At 38.7% G+C, this 25,460-nt stretch overlaps 1 long non-coding RNA gene across 1 annotated transcript in view; it reads right to left on the bottom strand.

The window, feature by feature from the left end:
* LOC307099928 overlaps positions 1-25,388 on the bottom strand; it is a 90,923-nt gene extending 65,535 nt beyond the window's left edge. Inside the window, exon 1 of the long non-coding RNA XR_013813574.1 lies at positions 25,044-25,388. This is a non-coding gene — a long non-coding RNA (uncharacterized lncRNA). The remainder of the gene's footprint in view (positions 1-25,043) is intronic.
* Positions 25,389-25,460: the final 72 nt, after the last annotated feature.

Here is a 25,460-nt window from a genome sequence, read left to right as displayed (position 1 = left end):
GAGCAAGGTTTCCCAGGTAACAGAGCAAGCCAAGCTTTCCGATAGCCATTGCAGGCCTAAGCCTCCACTTAAGCTACAACGTTTCAATTATAGAAGGTAAACAAATTCAAACAATTGGCGGCAGAATGGAGCTTGAGAGAGCAGGCCAGGGTTGCCAGCGGCAACAGGGGAAGCAAAGCTTTCCACACACCCTGGCCGGGCTCACCCGCTTAAGGCTACAAAGTTTCAATTGTAGAAGGTGAATTAACTGCCACAGAAATGGCTGCCACCCCGGAGGGAGCAGCAGGCTTGGCTCCACTCCAGGCTACAAAGTTTCAATTGTAGAAGAAAAATAAATTCCAGATACCAGGGCTCCACTTGGGTTGCCAGGGGGCATGGCTGTCCTGCAAACCACCACAGGCCCCTCGCCCCAAGGGAACCCCACCCTGATCCAGGACACCCTTCAGGGCAAACCAGCTGGCCCCCACCCCTGTACCAGGCCTCTATCCTATCTAATAAAAGAGTAATATGCAGATTGACCATCACTCCAACACACAATATGTCTGCCCCCATGTGGTCAAAGATCCTGCCCCCATGTGGACACAAGATGGCCACTACAAGATGGCCAGCAGGAGACGGCAGTTGGGAGGCACCCGGCCTGCAAGGGAGGGCAGTTGTGAGGGACCAGGCCTGCAAGGGAGGGCAGTTGAGAGGGACCAAGCCTGCAAGGGAGGACAGTTGAGAGGGACCAGGCTTGCAAGGGAGGGCAGTTGGAGGTGATCAACCCTGCAGGAGAGGGCAGTTAGGGGTGACCAGGCTGGCAGAGGAGGGAAGTTGGGGGCAAACAGGCTGGCAGGGGAGCAGTTAAGCATCAATCAGGCTGGCAGCGGAGTAGTTAGGGGGTGATCAGGCTGGCAGGCAGAAGCGGTTAGGGGCAATCAGGAAGGCAGACAGGCAAGCAGTTGGGAGCCAGTAGTCCTGGATTGTGAGAGGTATGTCCGACTGCCCGTTTAGGCCCGATCGGGCCTAAACGGGCAGTCGGACATCCCTCCAGGAGTCCCAGATTGGAGAGGGTACAGGCTGGGCTGAGGGACAACCCCCCGCCGTGCACGAATTTCGTGCATCGGGCTTCTAGTTTAGTATAATAAAATATGCTTGTTATCCTTTAATATTTAAAATTTCAAAAATATACAAACAGCAATTATCCTATATAATAAAGAGCTAATATGCTAATTAGACCAAACAGCCAAATGACCTCCGGACGTCCTCCCAGAAGACCTTCCAGAGGAAGCCAGGGCTGCGAGGGCTGGCAGAGGCAGCCGGGGCTGCAAGGGCCGAGCCCCTTGCACGAATTTCGTGCATTGGACCTCTAGTAAATTTATAAAGGAAAACATTATTTTACTATCAAAGAAATTTTTTATTTTTACTGCAATCAGAAAATAGCTGAGTTATAAATTTGAATCAGTTGCTTGCTACAATATTTTCAATTCTAAGTAAATTTGAAGACAGAGCAACCTTTCACCATCAAACTGTTGCACTGTTACATTTTCACAGCCAAAAGTGCAGAAAAACAAGATTTACAAATGAATATTGGTAAAAATAGGAAAATTTGATGTCAAATGCCATTTTAAAAATAAACTTAAGACAGATTTTTACCCTAAAATTTTTCAAAGGGATTTTCTGAAAGTTTGATTATAAAAAAAAGCGCATTAAATTACAAAATCTCCTCTGAGACAGCTCCCCCCAGCAAAAAAAAAGTGAATGTTTTTTAAAGAGGTTCACAGGTTTGTAATTAGTATTTTTATTTATAAATTACTTTAATTCAGCACAAAGATTTAATTATTTTCTTAAAAATAATTTTAGAGACTTATCTGTTAAAGCCATAGTAAGTGAAGACTGATTCTTTTTTCCCCCCTACAATGACTAATTTTGCTTAATGTTCAGCTATAGCTGCACAATGAGCAATTAGAGTTTTTCATAGTATCTCAGGTTGGATGCCTTGAAAATTTCCCAATTTATCTAAGTATGTCCAAGTATGCTGGCAGTTGACATTTGTAAAGTTTCAAGTAGCTGATCTTCCCTCTGATATTCTAAAAATAACGTAGTTTAATTAACTATAAATCTAATGGGGGCCGGGGAGCAGCATTTCCAGAACACCATGGGCCTATTCTATGTGTTTTCTAATTTAGCTCATGTGACTTGAAAAATTTGACCCCAATACTTTAGAAAAAAAAAAAAATATATATATATATATATATTAAATAAATAGCTAAATACAATTTCCTTCATATGTAGATTCATCAGAACAATGAACAATAGGTGATGAGTATCTTAGAAATTAAAATTTGGTATCATCAGCTAAGTCATAAATTTGGTGTCACAAAAATATGACAAATAAATATTCTTATGAGAAATGTATTTTCTTAAAAGTTTCTCCAACATTTTGATATTTTGAAAAATCTCTACAATTAATTATTTAAAGCCTTTGAGTAGACTTGAATATACATTTCAGGATATCTATATTCATAAAAATAATTACTTTGGAAACAATCTTGCTTTAAAATATATATATATATATATATATTTATATCCTTGTTTTTAACTCAAATGTGTTCAAATATGAGAATTAGCTCAGTGGTTTGACATAGATCATTCCAGTTTAATTGAATGCCATTCTATATGTGTAAGCCTGAATTTGGTTTGAATCTCATAAAAATATTTTGAGGATTTGTTTTTCATTTTTGTTTTCAGATATTCAGAGAAAAACTTAAAGTTTTTTTAAAAAAGGGTATAATCAGGCTATCTGAATAATGATATTGCAAGTGTTCTTTTCAGGGTATCCCATAACACCAGAGGCTCCTCAGTTACTCATCCATCCATCCATTCATTCAGTATTTATCTATTGAGTGTCTACCCGGGACCAGAACTGTTCTAAGCTCTGGTAAGACACTGAACAAGACAGTTCCCCTCTTCTTGTATAGTTTGTTGATACAGGCAGAAAAAAAATACTAAATATATAATATGCTACTGCAATAAGTGCCTAAAGAAAAATAAAGTAGGGTAAGGGAACAGAGACCTATGAGAATAGTTGGTGTAAGGACTGTCAAGTTGGCCTCTCTGATGGCCTTACTTCTGAGCAGAAATCTGAATGAAGTAAATATGTAGTGAGCCTTGAGGATGCCAGGCAGGGGACTGCAATGTAAAAGCTAGTGAAGCTGGAACAAGGTAACAAATGCACAGACTAGTAGAACAGATAGCCCAAGGTCAGATCTTGTAGGGTATTATAAACTCTTATAGAGATTTGGGATTATATTCTGACTGATACTTGCCATACGCAATTGAGCTACCTATTCGTAAAAATCATGCCTTGCATGCACACAAAGAAAATAATAGTAACAAATAAGTGTGACTGACCTTGTTTACTGCATGACTCACCCCAAATGTTTTACTACACTATTATCTGCCTATTTCCACTACCTAAACTGTTATCAGTATCGCTTTTCTTTTTATAATTCATAATATTAAAAATATACCTTTTTTCATTAACATGTAAGATTCTGATGTTGAACATGGCTTTTTAAACATGTTTTCTCCCGTGCTGCCTTTATAATTCTGAGGAGGTCTTATAGCGGGCCTCCAGGGAGATAATCATTAGAATAAAGATTAAACATAGTAAGTACCAATAGCAGAAGTTACCCAATAATGTATCACATACTAAATTCCAAAATATAATGATTACATAGCTCTCTATATAAGATAGTTGTTCCTTACCATTCTCATTTCCAATTCTTGCTCAGTCAACTAAGCTATATATTAAAATCTTATTATAAATCAGATATAATTTATAATATACTCATATAATCCAAGTGCTTATACAATAATGTTGCTCTTTAGAAATGTTTGCCAAAATCAGGTACACTCTCTTCTTTTTACCATGCCCTATTAATTAATTGAATCTTTACAAGAGCAGTAAAATAAATATTCAGAACTTAAAGAAATAGAGCTCAAACAAGGTGTGATTTTTTTCCCCCTGAATTTCTACTAAATTTATACAATACATAATGTGGTGATATGTAACACAATTTCTCAGTCATTTTCTGTGAAACTTCTTCATTTAATTTCAAAATTCTGAACAGATGAAGTGCTCTTTTCTTTGAGAAGGTGGAAGAAAAGAGAGGTGTAACCAACTTCCTTTGATAAGACATGAGGACCCCTCTTCAAAGTAAGGCAGAAACTTGACCCTTTGACCCTTTTTATCTAATTATAACTTGTTCTATGTTCTTGAGACATTTAGTTACAATCTTCTATTTTAAAAAAAGTTTTAATAGGCAATTATATGCATATTTTTAAATAGAGGAAAAAAATAAGAAATTCTCAGATTATCTCAAACTTCCATTTCCTTACCTTGTAAATTGGACATACTTTCGTAATGGAATATAACCTCAAGGCCTTGTACACCATGCCAAGGAACAACAGTGAGAGTCTGCCAAATCCATCTTTCCCAAATGAAACAAATATTGTCATGTGGTAAATATCCAAGAGTCTTGGTGTTCAAGGCATATTTATTCAAAGAGCTCCTGGATTAGTGAGTCAAATGGCTCCTAAATCCACCCACACTCATACCTTTACTATTTCACAATTTCTACCAAATGGTCTTTCTCTCCTCCTACCAAACTTAAGCTTATTTGGGAAGTCTTACAGAATGGTTTTATTTCTCACATTCAACATTCCTATGTCTAAGATATACTTCATCTTCCAATCATGTTTATGTGCAGCAAAAACAAAAGTTTAATAGACCCCGAATTCACATAATATAGATTCTTGACTGATTATGTGATAAATGCTTTAAGAGCTGTCTTTTTTTAATGTTCATTTTCACTGGCTCTTTTACCCAGGAAAACACTGGATTTGCAAACTTCATCAGACCACAAGATCGATTTTATATCTGAGTGGAATGAATAGGTTTGGTCACAGCCCACATACAGAATCACATTAACCCTAGGAAGGGAGGCTGACAGATAAGGGAACCCAGTTGAAAGAAATAACGAAACTGAGTGTGATCACGACCACTCTACCATTATCCCACTTATAAAAATTTTAAAAATTAACACATAATTTAATTCCAATACAGAACTAAGCAATATGATCTCTCAACCATCATGAAATAATAAGGAACCAGCTTAAATGTCCAAAACCTGAAATCAATTCTTCATATATTTTTCATTACAAAAGATATTTGTCTTTCATTCATTCTGTACACTTACTCAGAGATTATTCTGTCCCTGGTAGTTCTCTGGGCCCTTGGGATTAATTTTGGGGAAATAAAAAATAAAGGAAAAAAATTTCTTTCTTGTTGGGGGTGGGAGGTGGAGAGACAATTAATAATAAATCTAAAAATTAAATAAATCATGTAGTATGTTCAAAGATGAAACTCTTATGGAAAAAAATCAGAATACCACAAGAGGAATGAGCTGGGGGTGTGGGGAAGTGTCTATTTGTAATTTGAGATAAGATAATCAGGGCAAACTTTGTTGGAAGATAATAATTGATAAAGACAAAATGGAAGAAAGGAAGCAAGCCATGAGAACATCTGGGGGAAAGGTATTTCAGAAAGAGATAATGGCCAGTGCAGGGAATCTAAGGAAGCAAAGTGCTTGGCATACGCAGGAAATGCAGAGGCCAGCAGGTTGGAGCAGGGTGAACCAGAGAGGCCATTTAGGAGAGAGGTCACTTAGGAGGCTGTTGCAGTAGTAATGCAGGGGAGACATGACAGTGGCCTGGCAGCAGTGGAAAAGGTAAAACATGGCCAGATTTTGAAAGTAGAGTCAGAATTTCTTGGCAAAAATTAATTCAATATTCATCATCAATAGGTCATCATTGAGAAAGGAAAAAGAGAAAGAGAATGTGCCACTTACTGGATGTCTACTAGTGAGCCAGCAGCTGTGCTAAGCTCTGTCCTCAATACCGCAGCAGCGAGCTAATAGTAAAATGATGACATCCTCAACATGGACTCTGAATTCATAATGAATTTCCAAGTCTCCTCTTTAATATTCTGCTACCTCAAATTCATTTTTTTTCAATAACTAAAATATAAAGGGTTCTAAATGTATGAATGCTGAAGAGCAAAAAGTAGCATTATGATGTTGCCAGATTTTGAACTGGCTTCTAAAATCTTAGTTGCCAGAGAATTCTAAAAGGAGTGAAAACAAAACAAAACAAAAAGACCTGTACAATTAGAAACCTTTGACAGAGAAAACATTAAGCAAAAGACACTCAGAAGTGGACATGAGTCTGGTGGTGGGGAGAAAGGGGGGAATCTTCAAAATAGAAAATTCCTGGGAAAAGCAAACATGCCAAATACAATCCTTATTTGTAGCACAGAAGGGGAAGCAGTGAAGTGTTATTTAGAATTGAAAGTCAGAATTATACAGAAAGTCCTCCAATCTCATTTTCACATAACCTTGGTTACCCCAGTCCCGAATCATTTGTCTGTGCCTCTACTGAACACAGGAAACTGGCTGGACAGGAATGGTTAGTACTCGGCTTTCTCTAGGGTAGCAGAGCTTGTTTCAAACTATTGTTACAGGTAATGCTTGTGTCCCATGTTGCATAGCCAGTTAGGGCTGAACCCAGATTCAGATACAGAAGAGTGTAAGTAGGTTTTTGGCTACTTCTCTGAAAAATGTTGGTTTCTGTGTAAGAGCCAGGTCACTGCCCTGCAAGGGTTGTAAAATCTATCTGTTGTCCCTTAATATTTTTTTCTCAATTGTGCATAGGTCAGAAATTTAGTTCCAAACAACTTTTGTCACTATTGCCAAAGTGTTTTCCTTTGTTCACCATGCCACTTAACACATGCCCACACCTTGAGGCTTGATTCAACCTCAAAATGGGTTCCCTCCTGTTACTGCCTACTTAAAATTCACTTGCCATGACTTGCCATCTCCTTCACACCTTCCCTGATCATTCTGCCTCATGTTGGCCTTTTCCTAAACGGCCTATTTCTACATCGCTGATTCTGAGGCCTAATCATACCACTTGTGAGGCTGTTGAAGTGTCATAACTGTAGCTGGGATGATGGTGATGTGCATAACTTAGATGTAAAAAGATGCATTGATAATTTTCTATAACTGAACACTGCACTGCTCATGATTTTCCATTTCTTCTCAGAAGCAAAACAAAACAAGATTTTTTTAATCTTGCAAATTTAGAAACCTGTCAATTCCAGATTTAAAAATCAGTCTTTTCTTTAACTCTCAGTAGTCAATGAAGGATTATTTTTCTTCCCCTCCCTTCCTCTTCTTTCTGGGTAACATCAAGTTCGGGGAGGGGCTCAGATAGTACCACAGATGTAAGGCAGAAGAGGGGAGGTGGGAAGAGGGCCTCCTTAGCTCTGGGGTCCTCATCTGCTCCCACAGGTTTCCACAGCGACATGATGGGGCACCTATTCTGCTATTGGCCTTTTTCACCACTGCATGGGTAGCTGCCACTCACAGTCCTTTGCTTTTAGCTGACATATTGGGTCCTCCTCATTCAAGTGGCAGAGACTTGCCTCTCTCACTCTGGGCCCTCCTTGGGAGGATCAGAAACTTTTGAAAACTCTCCCAATGCCTGAAGAAGGCCATCTCAGACTCCTTTTCCCCTCTGTCCCGCCTTATCTCACTTGCTAATCCACACTGCAGCTCCATGCTTAGCTCCTCTGAGAGGATGCAGTGACCTTAGACCATGTTCTGAAAGAAAAGACATAAATCCTCTATGCTCTGGGTTCCCCTAAATGTCTGCTATTCTCTCATTCCCCCACAGGACACAGAATGTGGCATAAGAAGAGGATAGAAGGACGCATTTCTCATTAAGCTCTAAATTCTTTTTCTCCTTTCTCTTCACCAAGCTCCAGTCCTATCCCCCACTTCATTAAAAATATGGTATTTTCTGTTAATGTGGGGAGAATAAAAATGTCTCACTTTGTTCTATGTTCTTTTCCACTCTCTAGTTTATTGATTAAAACCTACCCTCTGCATCTTTCAGACTTTAATCTTGCTGATCAATGCTAATACTTTCAAGTTCAACTTTAAGCGTTGATTCTCTTATATTATTCTTTGTATAGGAAGAAACAAACCTACACTGAAGGCAGTGCACATAAAAAGCCATTAACCAGTCTGAATGATAAGGGATGGAGCAGTCGTGAAAGGCATTGAAAATCACATGATTTAAAATAAAAATTGTATTCCACTAATATGTCATTTTTTTGCTCACTAAATATAAGCTCTCCATTGTCATCTACTTATACATCTTACATATTCCCAGAGCTAGGCATTTCATAGTATTCTTACCTTGTTGAGTGAATAAATAGAGCCAAGTCAAGAAAAGTAGATATTCAGAAATGTATAAAAATGCCTTCACGCATTGGGAAAAGGAAGATTAATGATAATAGTTATAATAACAATCAATGACTCTTCTGGATATGTAACAGATGCTGTTATAGTGCTTTACATGTATTTACAAATTTAATCCTTGAAATCTTCTGCATGGTAGGTACACTGCTGAGGCACACAGAGGTAAAACAATTTTCCCAGTGTCAAATATCTGAGATCTGGGAAACTGAATTTCACCTCGGGCAATCTGATTCCATTGTCTGAATGCTTAGCAATTCTGCCAGTGCTGCCTCTCAGAAGAATCCTTTTTATAGATATGCCAATTAAAACATGCAAATTCATGCCAAACCATTCAATGCATGCTACACAATCTCATCTCTGCCTTCAACCACTTTGAACTTGAAATTATATTCTGATGTTTTGCCTGAAAAGCTTCCTCTAAAAATATTAGATGTTCAGATAGGCTTTTTCTTATTTTTGCATATGGTTTCCTCCTTTCTCTAATTATACTGAACCTTCAGTGTGTGTATGTGTGTGTGTATGTGTGTTTAATGAATACTCTTATTCTCATTTTTTAGATTCTGACTTAGAGAATTCATCTTTCTACCTTCATGCCAATTATTATTACTATCTGTGCTTTTTAAATTCTGTTTTATTTCCTTCTCTCAGGGCATTTTGTAGGTTAATTTTCCAGGCCGTCCTACCAATTGTGGCAAAGCCTCCTTTCTACTCTACTGATGACCTGTAAACATGTGTCCTTTGAGTCAGGTAAATGTTTTTGTTATCTGCTGCATGGAGTTTTCTCTTCTATAGCCTAAAATTTCACCCAAGCTATGCTTCTCACATCTGAAATGACTTAAAACATTTTTTTCTACATCTGCTAAAGTCCTACTTCCCATGAATCAAAACCACTGTATGAACATTTTTCCAAAAGGCAAGAGTTCGGCAAAGCCTAACAAACATATCCAGCATCCCTGCCCCCACCATATGCTGTGTACTTGTTCTTATCCTATGTGCTACATTTCCTTAATGCAGTTCAAAGGCTCTCCAGGGACAGGGACCAGGACTGCTCAAACTTAAGCCAATATTATATATCACATGGATGCTCAGTAAATAATAATCAAAGACAATGATGATGATGGAACATTGGTTTCAATTGGTTTTAAATTAATGTTATAACTGGGAGATTCACTCCTATAAATAGAAAAAAATCAAGAAGATCATGGTTGTAAACACACACAGGTATATATAGCCTATCTAATAAAAGAGTAATATGCAAATTGACCATACCTCCACTACACCCACAAGCCACGCCCACTCGCCAATCAGGAGAGAGTATGCAAATTAACCCAACCAAGATGGCTGGGGCCATGGAGTGAGCAGGAGGCTTGGGTTTCCCTGGCAATGGAGGAAGCCAAGCTACCCGCACACCCTGGCCAGCCGTGGACTCCACTCAAGGCTACAAAGTTTCAATTGTAGAAGATAAATAAATCCCAACAAAAATGGCTGCGGCCACTGAGCAACCAGGAGGCTTGGGTTTCCCCGGCGATGGAGGAAGCCAAGCTTTCCACCTGCCCTGGCCTGCCCTAGCCTCTGCTCAAAGCTACAAAGTTTCAATTATAGAAGATAAATAAATCCCAGATAACAGGGCCTCTGATTGGGTCGCCGGGGGGCCTGGCCAGCCTGCAAACCACCACAGGTCCCGTGCCCAGGCCACCCCACGCCCCAAGGGAACCCCCACCCTGATCCGGGACACCCTTCAGGGCAAACCAGCCAGCCCCCACCCATGCAGCAGGCCTCTATCCTAGCTAATAAAAGAGTAATATGCAAATTGACCATCACTCCAACACACAAGATGGCTGCCCCCATGTGGTCAAAGATCCTGCCCCCATGTGAACACAGGATGGCTGCCACAAGATGGCCAGGAGGGGAGGGGAGACGGGAGGGACCAGGACTGCAAGGGAGGGCAGTTGTGGGCAATCAAGCCTGCAGGGGAAGGCAGTTAGGGGTGACCAGGCCGGCAGAGGAGGGAAGTTGGGGGTGACTGGGCCTGCAGGGAAGGGCAGTTAGGGGGACCCAGGCCTGCAGGGGAGGGCAGTTAAGGGTGACCAGGCCTGCAGGGGAGGGCAGTTAGGGGCAATTGGGCTGGCAGGGGAGCAGTTAGGCATCAATCAGGCTGGCAGGGGAGTGGTTAGGGGGTGATCAGGCTGGCAGGCAGAAGCGGTTAGGGGCAATTAGGAAGGCAGGCAGGCGAGCAGTTGGGAGCCAGCAGTCCTGGATTGTGAGAGGGCAGTCGAACATCCCTCGAGGAGTCCCAGATTGAAGAGGGTGCAGGCTGGGCTGAGGGACAGCCCCCCCACCCCACCCCGTGAACCAATTTCATGCACTAGGCCTCTAGTATATTATGTTTTTCATAATGCAAAATTTTGAACAGCAACCTAATTCTTACTAGTGCTCCCCAGTTTTCAATTGTTTACACTTTTGTGATTATTTAGAAAAAAACTTTCAATAGGATATGTATAGTCATAAGCACCACTCCCTAACTTTTTGCTTTGTCAAACAAAACATGCTTGTTAGTTTTACTGTTAACATCTTGATCATGGTGACTCCACCATTCAGTTTAGGGCTGTCTCCATGGAAGTGAAAAAATGAGCCTTGGAGGTACATGCCATTAGTAACAAGAATAGGAACCAAAAGGTCGCAGAAATTAGCTGAGTCATGATAAACATAGGGCATTAGGGTATGGACTGGCCAACCCCAGTTAAGAGAGTGTCTTGGGTCAGTTTCCCCAGAAACAGATGTGACACAACTTTATGAGCAAGATATTTATCTATGGCATGTTGTGGGTTTGGTTCCAGACCACCACAATAAAGCGAATATCATAATGAAGCAAGTCACCAAGATTTTTGGCTTCCCAGTGCATACAGAAATTGTGTTTATACTATTTTGTAGTCTATTAAGAGTAAAAAAGTATTATGTCTAAGGAAATAATGTAAGTACCTTAATTTTGAAATATTTTCTTACTGAGAAATGTTAATCATTGTCTGAGCCTTCACTGAGTATAACCTTTTAGCTGACAGAATGTCCTGCCTCAATGTAGATGGTTGCTGACTTTTAGGGTGGTGGTTGTGAAGGTTGGCGGTGGCTGAGGCAGTTCTTACAACAAGACTACAAGAAAAGTTTGCTGCACCCATTGACTCCCAGGTAAATGATTGGAGCATTTTATTGTTAGCTGTGGGTTTCCCAAATTATATTGTTGGCACACTAAGACACTACATAGAGTTAGCAAGCCCCACATATGCCCAAATTTCTTCCTATCAGCTCTGTAGCCCTTCACTTTTGAACAAAGCAAATCACTAATTCTAAACATTTGAAGAATCCTTCAGTCTGAAAGTAATATAACACCACACACACACACACACACACACACACACACACACACACACACACAAATAAATAAATAAAAAATAGAGAAAATAATAGACCCAGGATGAATTAAAAAAGGACCATATAAAAATACCAGTTAATGGTTTCTCAGAGAAATGAAAAGATACTTAACTAAAAAATATAGATGTAGTGGAAATAAGCAGAAATAAACCTAAAGTTTGGCTGGCAGGAAGAGATATTTTAGGAAATCTTTTAAAAATGAAACAGAAAAGCAAGTAACAGGAAACTGATAGCAGGCTTAGGGAGGGAGGAAGAGCTGAAAGATCAATCTATGGTATCCGAATTCTAAATAAGAATAATTCTAGATAGAAAAAATGGGAGATGAAAGTCAGAAATTAGCAAAAGCATAATTAAAGATAGTTCTTCAAATCTGAAGGACATCAACCTTGTTTGAAAGCAGACCAAATTTCAAGACAAAAAAGAAAATTTTACATACCCTAATGCATATTACTATAAATTTTAGAGTATCAGAAATAAAGCCATCATTCCTAAAATTTTTTCAGAAAAAAAGTTACATTTCTCAGTAGCAAAATCAGATAACAGAAGACGTAAATACAATTCCTCCAAATATGTAAATATTTAAATCTCATAGTGTAAGCTTATTTTATTGAATTGTGAAACTTTTTTATATATAAGGGCTAATAATATTTACACCATACACCTCCTTTTAAGAAATTCTTGGAGGTAATATTAGCAAGAGGGCAGAATAGAAGTCCTATACTATCCTTCCTCCTATGGACATACCAATTCAACAGCAATACATAGATCAATTTCTTTTCTGATAAATTCTGAAATTAGGCGAGAGGCTCTTGCACCCCAGGCACATGCAAAACCATCCACATCAAAACTGGTAGGAAATTTAGAGCCATCCTCTCATCAGAATCCCCACCTCTGACATTGAGCCTGATGATCAGGAGGAAACCTCCAGCTCTTAGCTTATTCCTAAGGGAGATAGAGTTAGATCGCATATCCAACTTAACTTTTCCGGGTGCTACCTGAAGGACTGGGCTTTTGTCTCATCTGCCTAGGAGCATTGGCTGGGCCTGGCATACACTAGGCCCCTGGGACTGCAGAGAATAAAGGTTGGGGTTAAAACTAGTGCATGGGCACTCACTATAGTTTGTTCCCCTGGCTCAATGAAGAGTGAATGAGCATTAACAAAAAAACAAACAAACAAAAAAAGTTCCAGCCTGGCCGGCATGGCTCAGTGGTTGAGCATGGACCTATGAACCAGGAAGTCACAGTTTGATTCCCAGTCAGGGCACATGCCCGGGTTGCAGGCTCAATCTCCAGTGTACGGTGTGCAGGAGGCAGATGATCAATGATTCTCTCTCATATTTCTCTCTCTCTCTGAAACCAATAAAAATATATTTTTAAAAAAAATGTTTCAGCTTTTCCCTGAGGAAGGAAAGACTTGGCCCACATTGCAAATGTTCTTTTTCAGGATTTGCCTAAGGAGCAGGATTCTGTCTCAACTTGCTTGCCACATTGATGGGACTGGGCATATTCTAGACACCTGAGAGCCTCAAAGAACGAAGAGAGCAGTTTAGACTCCCATGAAGGTTGGAAAGATCCACAGAAGCTCTGGCCAAGGTGATTGGTATGAGGCCAATACATGAATGTTCACAGTAGTTTTATTCATAATCACCCAAACTCAGAAGCTATTATGATGTCCTTCACTGGGTAAATGGGTAAATAAATGATGGCATATGCAGACAATGGAATATTGTTTTATGCTGAAAAGAAATGAGCTATCAAACCATGAGAAGACATAGAGAAACCTTAACTGCATATTACTAAACTAGAGGCCCACTGGGGGCGGGGGTCCCTCAGTCCAGGCTGCCCCCTCTCACAGTCCGGGGTCCCTCAGGATGGCTTGGGGAGCAGGCCTAAGCCGGAGTCTGGCCCCAGCGGCTCGGAGCATGCCCCCCTGTGTATGTCTGCTGGGGGCCTGCCCCCAGCCATGCCTGGGAGGCTCGGAGCTGGCACCCATGTGTGTTATTCTCTCAGGCTCCGGGCCGCGCCTGCATGTTGTTCTCTCGCGGCCCCTCCTCCTGAGCTGGTCGTGACCATTACAGCGTACCAACCTAATTTTCATATTACTTCTTTATATATATAGATGAAATAAACCAATCTAAAAAGGCTGAATACTATATGATTTAAACTATATGACATTCTGGAAAAGGCTTAAAATACATGTGCAAAACATTGTACAAAACAGAAGCAGAATATACTTTCATCTGAGGAGCACATGGAATAGTTTTCAGGATAGATTACATGTTGGGTCAAAAACAAGTCTTAATAAATTTAAGAAGTTTCAAGTACTTTTCCAAGCACAGTGGAAAGAAACTACAAGTCAATAGCAAAAGAAAAGCAGAATAACTCAGTGTCAGCATTAGCCTCTTGAAGTAGAGAGGCAAGCATTCTCTGTTGGGTACTGTCCCAATTTCTGACTCAGAATCCATGAGTATAAACAACGGTTGCTTTTCATCACTAAATGTTGAGAGGGTTAAGTTGCCAATTATAGTAACTAGAGCAGATAAGTGATATAATCTCTTTGTGCTTTTGATTCCTCATCTATAAAATGGGCATAATAATACCTCTTTGAAATTCTTACCAATGGGCATGGTAAGAATTTCAAAGAACATAGAAGGAATTTAGAGAAGGCCTAAAATTACTAAACAACAATGGTAGCTATTGTTGTTATTGTTATTATTAATATTATTCATCTTCCGGAAAAATTTTTAGATAGGAAGCAAAATAAGTATCTGAAGTGCTGCCTATAACAATACGCTGCTAAGGGATACTGTATTATAAATCTTAGCAGAAATGACATAAATCTTACTGGTGACCTTGTTGCCATACTGGGCAAACAAGCCAATTTTATGTCTTTTTTTTTGGCTTCAGATTATATAACATATGTGTTTCTACAGAGAGAGGGGAGGGGGGCTTGATTTGTTTTTTGTTATTTTGTTTCTTTTTTTAATTTAAAGAAAAGTAGTTGAATAATCCAAAATTAATACAATTAGATATTGGTGGCAGGGTGTGAGTAAGCTAAATCATGTCTGTTACATGAGGAATTAGATAGAAAATGTTTTAAAACTATAAATCAAAGTATAGGAGTTGAGTTATATTTTTAGAGATGATTTTTTTATGGGAAATCATTACAAATAAACCTTCAGTTAATGTTTGTTGACTTTAGAAGTACTGAGGGTGAGAATTGGTGGTTTGGGAGAATGAGGGAACCATTTTATTTTATTAGAAGCTCTTCAGTACCATTTTATTGTTATATTATACATTAGTTACTTTGATTTAAAAGTTAAAGTTCTTTTTAAAATAGAAATATTTCCAAGAGCAGAAGACCTGTTGCTTCAGGCTAAAATTACCAGAATTTTTATAGAGAAGAGTAAATGTCTAAACAGTTATTCAGTAAAATAAAGTGGCATTCTCTGACAATATGAAAGGCCGCCCACAGAAATACATGAAGGGCTATCCAGAAATCATAGCAATATCCAAATAAAAATATCAAAATCTCTTAAAAGTACCTCCAATATCCATGCTAAAGTTCTAAGTGGAATCTTATATTAAAAGAATGGACATTGTAACAGTTGCTTCTGCAAGCATGCATGTTTGGAATAGATGCAAAATCCTTAGAGATGCTCACATCTTCAGATTCTCACCATTCTCCAGAAAAAAAAAAAAATGGTTTAAAATAAAAGACAAAAATATTCTGAATTAAATTTTCTGGGACATATAGTAGGAAACATCCAAAAATATATATGTCATTCTTAATCTTTTGAAGGGAGCCAGAGAAAGCAATGGAAAGAAGATTAAATTGAATGCGTGGGATTCAAATTATGGGTATGCAAATTGGACATACTTGAATGACTCTAAGTATAACAAGCTAATTTAGTGTTCCTTATGTAAATAAACTTAAACAAATTGCAGAACTTGCAAAGAAATCAAGCTTCATAGCTGCAAAATCTCACATCAAAACCACAAATGTTTTAGGTAGATTTGCCTGATAGCATACAAGTAGATAAAATCTTTAATGCTTATGTAATCATAAACTCTACATTATAAAGAATTGCTTGCCTAAATGGAAATTAGAAATATGCATTAATGAACAAAATGTTATTAGAAAATTTATCTACTTCTAAAAGCTTATTATATTTTCTCATATGGAATAATAAGAGCTTTTTCAAAACTTTTAATTTTTGCCTGGTATACCACTACTTTTTGCCTTGCCTTTTAGTTTACATCTATGATGATTACTTTTATATAAAAAACTAGTGACCTGGTGCACAGATTCATATACATTGAAAGGAAATTAATTAGAAAGTGGCTGGTGGCAGGGCAGGACTGGGCGAGAAGGGCCGGACTCACCCTGGAGCCAACCTCCCGTGGTCCCTCCTCGGTGTCTGCAGAGTGAGCGGGGTCCCTCTGGCAGGTGGCATCCCTTGGCCAGGCCTGTGGGGATTGGGCAAAAACCAGCTCTCCAACATCCCGAGGGGTTCCGGAGTGCAAGAGGGCACTCTGCAAAGTTGCTGTCGTACAGGGTGTGGAATGCAGATGCAAGTGTGCAGTAAACCAGAATTAGGCCCGACAATGCCCCAGCAGCAACATAACCCACAGCCGAAGGTGGAATCGCGTGGCCCAGTGAGGAATCGGGCTCCCTCCTCTATAGTTTTAGGGTGCATCACCCAAGAACCACTGCTGCCAAGTTACTGCATCTTGGCAGCTCCTGCATTGAGCATCTGCCCCCTGGTGGTCAGTATGCATCATAGCGACTGGTTGGATGGTCGGACACTTAGCATATTAGCCTTTCATATATATAGATAGATTCCTCTTGGATAATGCTGTTTAAAACTCCTGAATTCATAATCTATTCAACATTTAATAACATAGTAAAGGTTTGTTTTTGTTGTTTTGTTTTTAGTAGAAGCTATTTTATAAAAAAAGCATTTATGTAAGAATGCTACAAGACTTTTGGGTTCTAAATTCTTCCCAGAATGATCATGCTGACTCCACCATTCAGATCATAGTTGTCTCCATGGAAGTGAAAAGTTGAACCTTGGAGATATATGCCATTAATAGCAAGAATGGGAGCTAAAAGGTCACAGAAACTAGCTGAGTCATGATAACACAGGGCATTAGGGTATGGATTGGCCAACTCCAGTGAAGAGAGTGTCTTAGGTCAGTTTCCCTAATAGCAGATGTGACACAACTTCATGAACAAGATATTTATCTATGACATATTGTGTATTTGGTTCCAGACCACCACAATAAAGTGAATATTGTAATAAAGCAAGCCACCAAGTTTTTTTGGTTTCCAGTGCATGTATAGAAGTTATATTTACACTATTCTGTAGTTTATTAAGAGTGAAAAAGTTGTATATCTAAGAAAATAATGTAAATATCTTAATTTTAAAATATTTTCTTTACTGAGAAATGTTAACTATTGTCTGAGCCTTCATTAAGTATAACCTTTTAGCTGATAGAGTGTCCTGCCTCAATGTAGATGGTTGCTGACTGATAAGGGTGGTAGCTGTTGAGGGTTGGGTAACTGAGGCAATTCTTACCATAAGACAACAATAAAATTTGATGCATCCATTGGCTCTTCCTTTCACAAATGATTTTTCTGTAGCACGTGATGCTGTTTGATAGTTTTCAGCCACAGTAGAACTTCTGTCAAAGTTGAATCCTCTCAAATCCTGCCACTGCTTTATCAACTAAGTTTATGTAATATTCTGAATCTTTTGTTGCCATTTCAACAATCCTAATAGTTGTTAGGATTAGATTCTGTCTCAAGGAACTACTTTTTTTTAGCTCATCCATAAAAAGCAACTCCTTATCCATTTAGGTTTTATCATGAGACTGCAGCAATTCAGTCACATCTTCAGGCTCCACTTCCAATTCTAGTTCTCTTGCTATTTCCACCACATCTGCAGTTACTTAAATAATTCCACTGAATTCTTAAATAATAAGACTTGAAAGTAGATGCTTTGTTAGCAGGTATTGCAACAAAATTAGTCTTGTTGTCCATCTCCATCAGAGCTCTTGGGTAACCAAATGCATTGCCAGTGAGCAGTCATCTATAATAATAAAAGCATAATATGCTAATTAGACCGGACATCCTTCTATGAGGGGAGCCCGGGTCCCGGGTGCCTGCCAGTGGCTGCAGGAAAGCCCGGGTCCCGGGTACCAGAGGGAAGCTGGTGCCGGCAGCTGGGGAAAGGAAGGCCTACTCTTGCACGAATTTCGTGCATCAGGCCTCTAGTATTTTAATAGGAATCTTTTGTTTTCTCAACAAAATATTTATTTAAAGTATTCAGTAAACCATGTTGTGAACAGATGTGCTGTCAACCAGGTTTTGTTTGTTTGTCTATTTATTTAGCACAGGCAGAGTAGATTTAGCATAATTTCTAATGGCCATAGAATTTCCAGAATACTAAATGAGCATTGGCTTCACCTTAAAGTCATCAGCTGCATTAGCCCCTAACAAGAGAGTCAGTCTGTCCTTTGAAGCCACGCACTGACTCCTCCTCCCTTGCTATGAAAGTTTTAGATGGCATCTTCTTCCAATATAAGGCTGTTTTGTATACATTGAAAATCTGTTGTTTAGAGTAGCACCTTCATTAATTATCTTACATAGTCTTCTGGTTAACTTGCTGCAGCTTCTACATTAGCACTTGCTGCTTCACCTCTTATCTTTATGTTATGGAGACGGCTTCTTTCCTTAAACCTCATGAGCCAATCTCTGCTAGCTTCAAGCTTTTCTCCTGCAGCTTGCTCACATCTCTCAGCATTCATAGAATTGAAGAGAGTTGGGGCCTTGCTCTGGTTTAAGGGAATTAGGCTTCGGTTTAAAGGAATGTTATGGCTCATTTGGTCTTTATCCAGATCGCTAACACTTTCTTCACATCAGCAGTAGAGCGATTTCTCTTTCTTATATGTGTGTTCACTGAAGTAGCACTTTTAATTTTCTTCAAGACCTTTTCCTTTACATTTGTAAATTGGCTACCTGGTGCAACAGGTCTAGCTTTCAACCTGTCTTGGCTTTTGACATGCCTTCCTCTCTAAACTTAATCATTTCTAGATTGTGAGAAGTAAGGCACATGCAATTCTTCCTTTCTCTTGAATACTGTAGAATTGCTTTCTTATTATTTTAAAACTTTTTATTATTGATAGTATTACAGATGTCTCCCAGTTTCTTCCTTTTTGCCTTAATTGGACTAATCTCAATACTGTTGTGTTTCGGGAAGTAGAGGGGCCTAAAGAGAAGGAGAGAGAAGGAAATGGCCACTTGGGAGAGCAGTTGAAATCATACAGCCTATCAATTAACTTCACTGTTTTATAGGGGCATAGTTCATGGCACCCCAAAACAATTACAATAGTAATTTTAAAGATGACTAATCACAGATAACTATAACAAGTATAATAATAATGAAAAAGTCTGAAATATTATGAGAATTACCAAAGTATGACATAGAGACATGAAGTGAGAAAATGCTGTTAGAAAATTGGATCCCACAAACATGCTTGATGCAGGGTTGTTACAAACCTTTAATTTGTAAAACGTGCAGTATCTGCCAAGCACAGTAAAGTAAAACACAGTAAAACGAGGTATGCCTTTGTTGAAATAAATCATCTATCTCCCTATTTGAGTGACCAGTACAGAAAGTATTTTAATTTTAAATTCACTGATTTATTTTAACAATATGAATTTGGCATTTATTAAATATTGAGGTGATTTTTCCACAATTCTTATTTTGTTTTTTGGATTGTATTCTACAATGAGTAAGACATGGACTATTAAACATTTATGATACTTGATGTAACAAAGGTAGGAGTTAACAGACTAAAAATAAAAATAGACCATAAAGAATGTTTATATTATATTTAATTTTGTGTTTTTGAAATCTTTTTATTTTTAGTCATTTTTGTTTATTTAATTAATCAAAATAATGATGAAATCTCTCTATTTTAAAATCAGGACATGGAGGAATAAAAGTAGATTCCCACAGACAATTTTCACATTATATTTGGTCAATTAAGAAAGGTTTTGTGGAGTATATAATTGTGGTGAAGGGTTTTGAAAGATGCTGTGTGGGAAGATTAGAAAAACTGACATTTCTATTTAAAAGATGCTTCCAAAATGAAGTGTGTGTTAATAATAAAATATAGATTTGCCTGATAGAGTGGGAAGGCAGGCTCAGAAGCAGTCGTGTAGTCATGGAGTTCTGCATTTCTTTAACTATTATTTACATTTTCATTACTTATATAGACACCTGCAAGATTAGTTATTTAGTGTTTAGTTTATTTCTAGTATAAAACAGTCATACAGAGTGGACTTATATTCCAGTAATGATGGACAGATTCAGTATTATGGTTTTAGGAAAACTAGTTTTCAGGTTTCATATGAACCTAGGAGATTCTTTTTTGCTCAGGCTCTCAATTCTAAAAGAGCAGTCTATATTCACCACCTCAGGAAAATAGCAAAATCACCTTTCATTACCTTTCATTGGTTAGAAAGGCAACCATGATTATGCATAAATTAAAAATCCTAATGATACTTTTAAGAAACAACTTGTATGAACACATGCCACATGCACATATGTACTTGTTAAATTTCAGGATAATACAAAAGTGAAAAATAGTAGTCTGGATGATTACATAGAACTGAAAAAGTTTTCTGTAGATTGAAAGATTGAAAAAAGATGCCCCAAACCATACAATGCTATTTAACACATTAAAATATAAAATTCTACATTTAGGTTCAAAGAATCTTTTGAATAACATAGAAAAGTCATTGCATTTGGTTATTTACAAGTTCACCACATGAACCAAGAGTGGAACAACCCATCTCCTAGGAAGATGCTAACCTAAGCTCAGGCTGGGTTAGCAGTGTTCAGACCTTAAAAGGAATTGTTCCTTTGCACATGTTAAACCATAACTAGGTCATTCTGTCAATCGTTGTACACAAAGATTTTGAAGGACAAAATCAAAATACAGTGTCCAGTAAAGAACAACTAGAATGGCAATTCTTTTTTAAACTATAAGAAATAGCCTCATCTGTGTGGCTGCTCAGTGGTTGAGTATCCACCTATGAACCAGGAGGTCACAGTTCAATCCCTGGTCAGGGCACATGCCCAGGTTGCAGGCTGGATCCCCAGTGTGGGGCACACAGGAGGCAGCTGGTCAATGATTCTCTCTCATCATTGATGTTCCTATCTCTCTCTCCCATTCTCTCTGAAATAAAAGTATATTTAAAAAAATACAAAATCTATACTATCTATAACTTAATATGCATCACTGATTTTTATCTAATACCTACCAACCCCAGACACACATCACTCCCAAACTTACAGCAAATAACAAAAACAGAAACCAGATTCACTCACAGTTAATAGGGAAAAAGGTCTTTATCTAACACATGCAATATTGGCTTTTTAAGGGGAAACGTTTGTTTAAAAAATAAAAATTAATTAGCAAAAATATTTGTGGGCTTTAATTATAGAAGGAAAAGAGACATCGTAATATATAATGCAGGAAAAAGTTTGTATCAGATTTTTCAGGGTATATTCCTTACTCATTCTTCCTAACAGAAAAAAAATCAGTTGGCTATGGGTTGCATAAACTTGCTGTTAGAAAACGAAAAGTTGACGTTTGAATCCAGGCCAAGATATAATAGAATCACCTTAGATATTTACTCAGGATTTACAAAAGTTTATTTTAAGGTTAAGAAACTTGCATAACCAACTTTTTATCAAAGTTTACTTAAGTTTGACTATAATACATATACATAAAATGCCAAAAATCAAACCCATGATTGGACAAATATAGTGCCTGTAAAGTTACATACAAAAATTTAGTAATGCCTTAGCATTAATCATAGCCCATTTTAAACACAAAGAGCTTCAATTTATATTAGTTTTAGTTCCTCTGACCTAATGGATTTCCTTAAGAGAACTATATTGAATAGTTTCTTCCTAATGCTAGAAATAATAGTTATATAATTAAGGAAATTTGAAAAGTTTTATTTTTACCCACAGAACATCTTCCAGTTATATTTAAATAATTCTTCCTTCCTTTAACCCTTAATATTACCTGTTAAAAACTAAAAAAAAATATGTTTATATTTTTATTTGACATTTCAGTTTTTATTTGTACCAATATATGAAATTACAGTATATTTAAAGGAGACAATAAACAGACTTGCACAGGAAAAAATAAGAAAAAAATATTTAGCAAACAAAATTGCAACTTACAAAGGTCAATAAGAGTGGCTGAATAATGAATACATTTAGGTGAACACTTTTCTTATGATGTACATTGGAGTGTGTGCTGTAAAAACTTTTCTGGAAGGCATTTTTGACAATAAGTATAAAGAGAGTTCATGTGCATATACTCAATGATTCCACCCCTAGGATTTTATCCAAAATAAATAAGTATGCCACAACATTTATTCAAGCCTTCTCATAAAAATTGAAACAAGTTAAAGGGACATGAGTATTGTTTTCTTAAATATACACAATCGTATAACCAAGGAATTATGCACAATTCAGTAGTTGATTAACATGAAAAGGATATTCAAGTGGAAAAAAAAAACTGGTTATAGAAGAACACATGTAACGTGAACATTTTTATATGCACAGGAAAGATAGTATGGAAAATAATCCTACCTATTAACAATGATCACGGCTGAGTTTGGGAGTAGGGGATGGACTGGCAGGTAAGCAGCTTATACAGTCTTTCAAAAATATTTATACAAAATATTTATTGTCACATTAAACTACTAATTTTCTAACTTTATAATATAAAGAAAAAGCTGATGATTTAAAAAGTTCTGTGAAATTGTTTCTAAAGTAGTTTATTTTTAAATGTATTTTTAAGTCACTCTAAGAAAAGTAAAATATTCCAAAAATATTAATGAGTATGTTCCTGCCATATAGTCCCAGGTGCTAAATCTTTTGCTGCCATCTGCTGGAATGTGGTTACTAATGCATGCCGTGAGATTTCCTTCCCCTCCTGGAACCAAAGGATGATGGTGATAATAGTGATGATGATGGAATTCGAAAATGAGTGCAATGCAAAATAAAAATGAGTTTTTGTGAGTAGTGTTGAAGTTTTGTTTTATTCTCGTCAACTACCATTGGATTCTGGCCCTTCTTCCCTTGAAAATCCTGAAATAAATGACCTTTTACAAGGAAATTTCCTACTAAGTGATGCCTGGGCTTTCTTCAATACTAGATCTTAATTCCACAAAAACTCATAAAGTTTGTGTTTGTGCCAAAACATGTAAATTAGTGATGTTTCTTTTCTATTTCAAAACCATATTTGTCTTAAAAGGAAGGAGCTCAAAGCAGGAAGGGGCCAAGCAATTTTAAACAGGTGAATGAAAGGGGGAGATTAACATGGGATGACACATAAAAATACCTTATGCAACGTGTGCTACTGATCAGGAAAGAAATAAAACACTAGATCAGCTCCTTAAGTAATAACAATGTGGTTTTTGTATATACAAAACATTATTAAAAATGAAGATTTCTTAAAACCACAATAATATAAGGGTCTATGTAACAAACGAGTCTTGCCTGGGAGATATCACAGGTGAAAATAATATATTTTCAAACACTGAATCTCGAGATGTTATCATATCGCCTTTTTTTTTTAAATGTAAAATCTATATATATAAAAGACTAGTACGCTAAGTGTCCCTCCGCCCGTCTCACTGGTCACCATGACAAGCACTGACCACGCAGGAGCTGCCAAGCTGCAGTGACTTGGCAGTGGCGGTTTTCGGGTGACACACCCCAAAACCAGAGAGGAGGGAGCCCAATTCCTCATGGGGCCACGCGATTCCACCTTCGACCATGGGTTATGCTGGGGCACTGTCGGCCCTGAATCTGGTTTACTGCACACTTGTGTTTGCATTCCACACCCTGAATGACAGCAACTTTGCAGGGTGCCCTCTCGCACTCCAGGACCCATCGGGGGATGTCAGAGAGCTGGTTTCAGCCTGATCCCAGCAGGCCAGGCTAAGGAACTCCACCTGCCAGAGGGACCCCACTCACTCTGCAGACGCCCTTGGAGCCAAGGCACCACCCCAGGTGTGCTGGCCGGGGAGGGGCCGTGGGAGGTTGGCTCCAGGGCATGTCGGGCTCATGTCGCCCATTCCTGCCCCGCCAGCCACCTTCTAATTAATTTCCTTTCAATGTGCACGAATCCGTGCACTGGGTCACTAGTGCAGATATAAAAAGCAGCAATTTTACAGAGTTTTGGAAAGACTGAATTAAATGATATGAGTAAAGTATGCAGAATTATACTAGGCACAAGACAGTTAGCAATACACAGGGAGTAGAGATAGTATCCATTCAGAACATGCATCTTTGTCTAGAACAGTATTTGTAGAGGGCAGTTAACTAAGGACACTACTCTGGTAACAAAAATAATTTGTTTAGGATGACAAGTTCTGAGTTTGAATGAGAAATCATATTTCTCTTGCTATATAGTAATTCATGTGTCTCTACGTGACACTATAAAAGAATACATACTGGTATATTTGACTAAAAATTGCCAGTTTCCATCACTCATAAGATGCTGATGAACACACTTAAACAGTGTAGTTGGTCATAGTTGTCTTTCCTCAAGGTACTGGTATTTCCCTTCCATGAGTCTTCCGCTGTCCTGATCCCACAAAGAAATACTACCAACACTTGGAATGAGTTTTCAGCAGTGTGGACAAGGGGCGACTTCTGTCTAGGCCAGTGATGGGCAACCTTTTGAGCTTGGTGTGTCAAACTTCGCCAAAAAACTGAGCATAACTCAGGTAGTGTGTCACTTTGAGGAAAAAACATTATTTCTCAAATGTTTCATCCTCAGGAGCAGCAAATGTTTCATCCTCGGCAAATGTTTCATCCTCAGGAGCAGTAAATGTTTCATCAGAAATGGCTACGCGTGTCAGTGCTGACACGCGTGTCCTAGGTTCGCCATCACTGCCCTAGGTCCTTTGTGGCTGAGTTGCATCAAGAGTGTATCTGATATTGACTGAATTCAACCCCAGGCACTCTTGCAAGTATTCCACCTGTATTATTTCATTTATACACCCAGCAAGGCGTTAAGGTGGCCATTCTTATTATCTCCCCCCTCCCCCCCCCTTTTTTTTTCCGAAGAGGAAACTGGGGCACAGCCATGTTAACTTTCAGACTTCACAGGGGCCTAGGGAAGGGGCGCCAACATTCAAACCTGCAGTCAGACTCCCGCGTCTGCAGACGTCACCGCCGTGCTCTCCGGTCCCATTCGTCCGTACACTATTCTGTCAGGCCGAGTCACGGGCTTCCTGTCCTATTTGTGGCAAAACGAAGGGAATACGCTTCGGCTCACGCAGCAGGTGCGGATGGAGGCCCTCGTTCCGCTGGCTCAAGGCTCTGGGCGCGCGAGTGGGCGCGGGACGGGTCCGGTCTCCTAGGCAACAGCGGAAGCCCAGGCGGCCGAGGCGCCCCCCGCCCCCAGGGCCCAGAGGGATGATGTCATTTCCTCCATCTGGACGGTTGCCCCAGCGACGCGTGGGGCCCTTTAGGAGGTGTTGGGTACCCGAGAGACCTGGCAGTGGGGAAGTCACTTCCTTCCGGAGACGCTGTTTCCTAGCAACCGCCAACCACC

The sequence above is a fragment of the Cnephaeus nilssonii genome, assembly GCF_951640355.1.
Source record: "Cnephaeus nilssonii genome assembly, chromosome: 5".
In the NCBI taxonomy this organism is placed as follows: domain Eukaryota; kingdom Metazoa; phylum Chordata; class Mammalia; order Chiroptera; family Vespertilionidae; genus Cnephaeus; species Cnephaeus nilssonii.
Note: the sequence above shows the minus strand (reverse complement) of the source record. Positions and strands in the feature narration are given on the sequence as shown.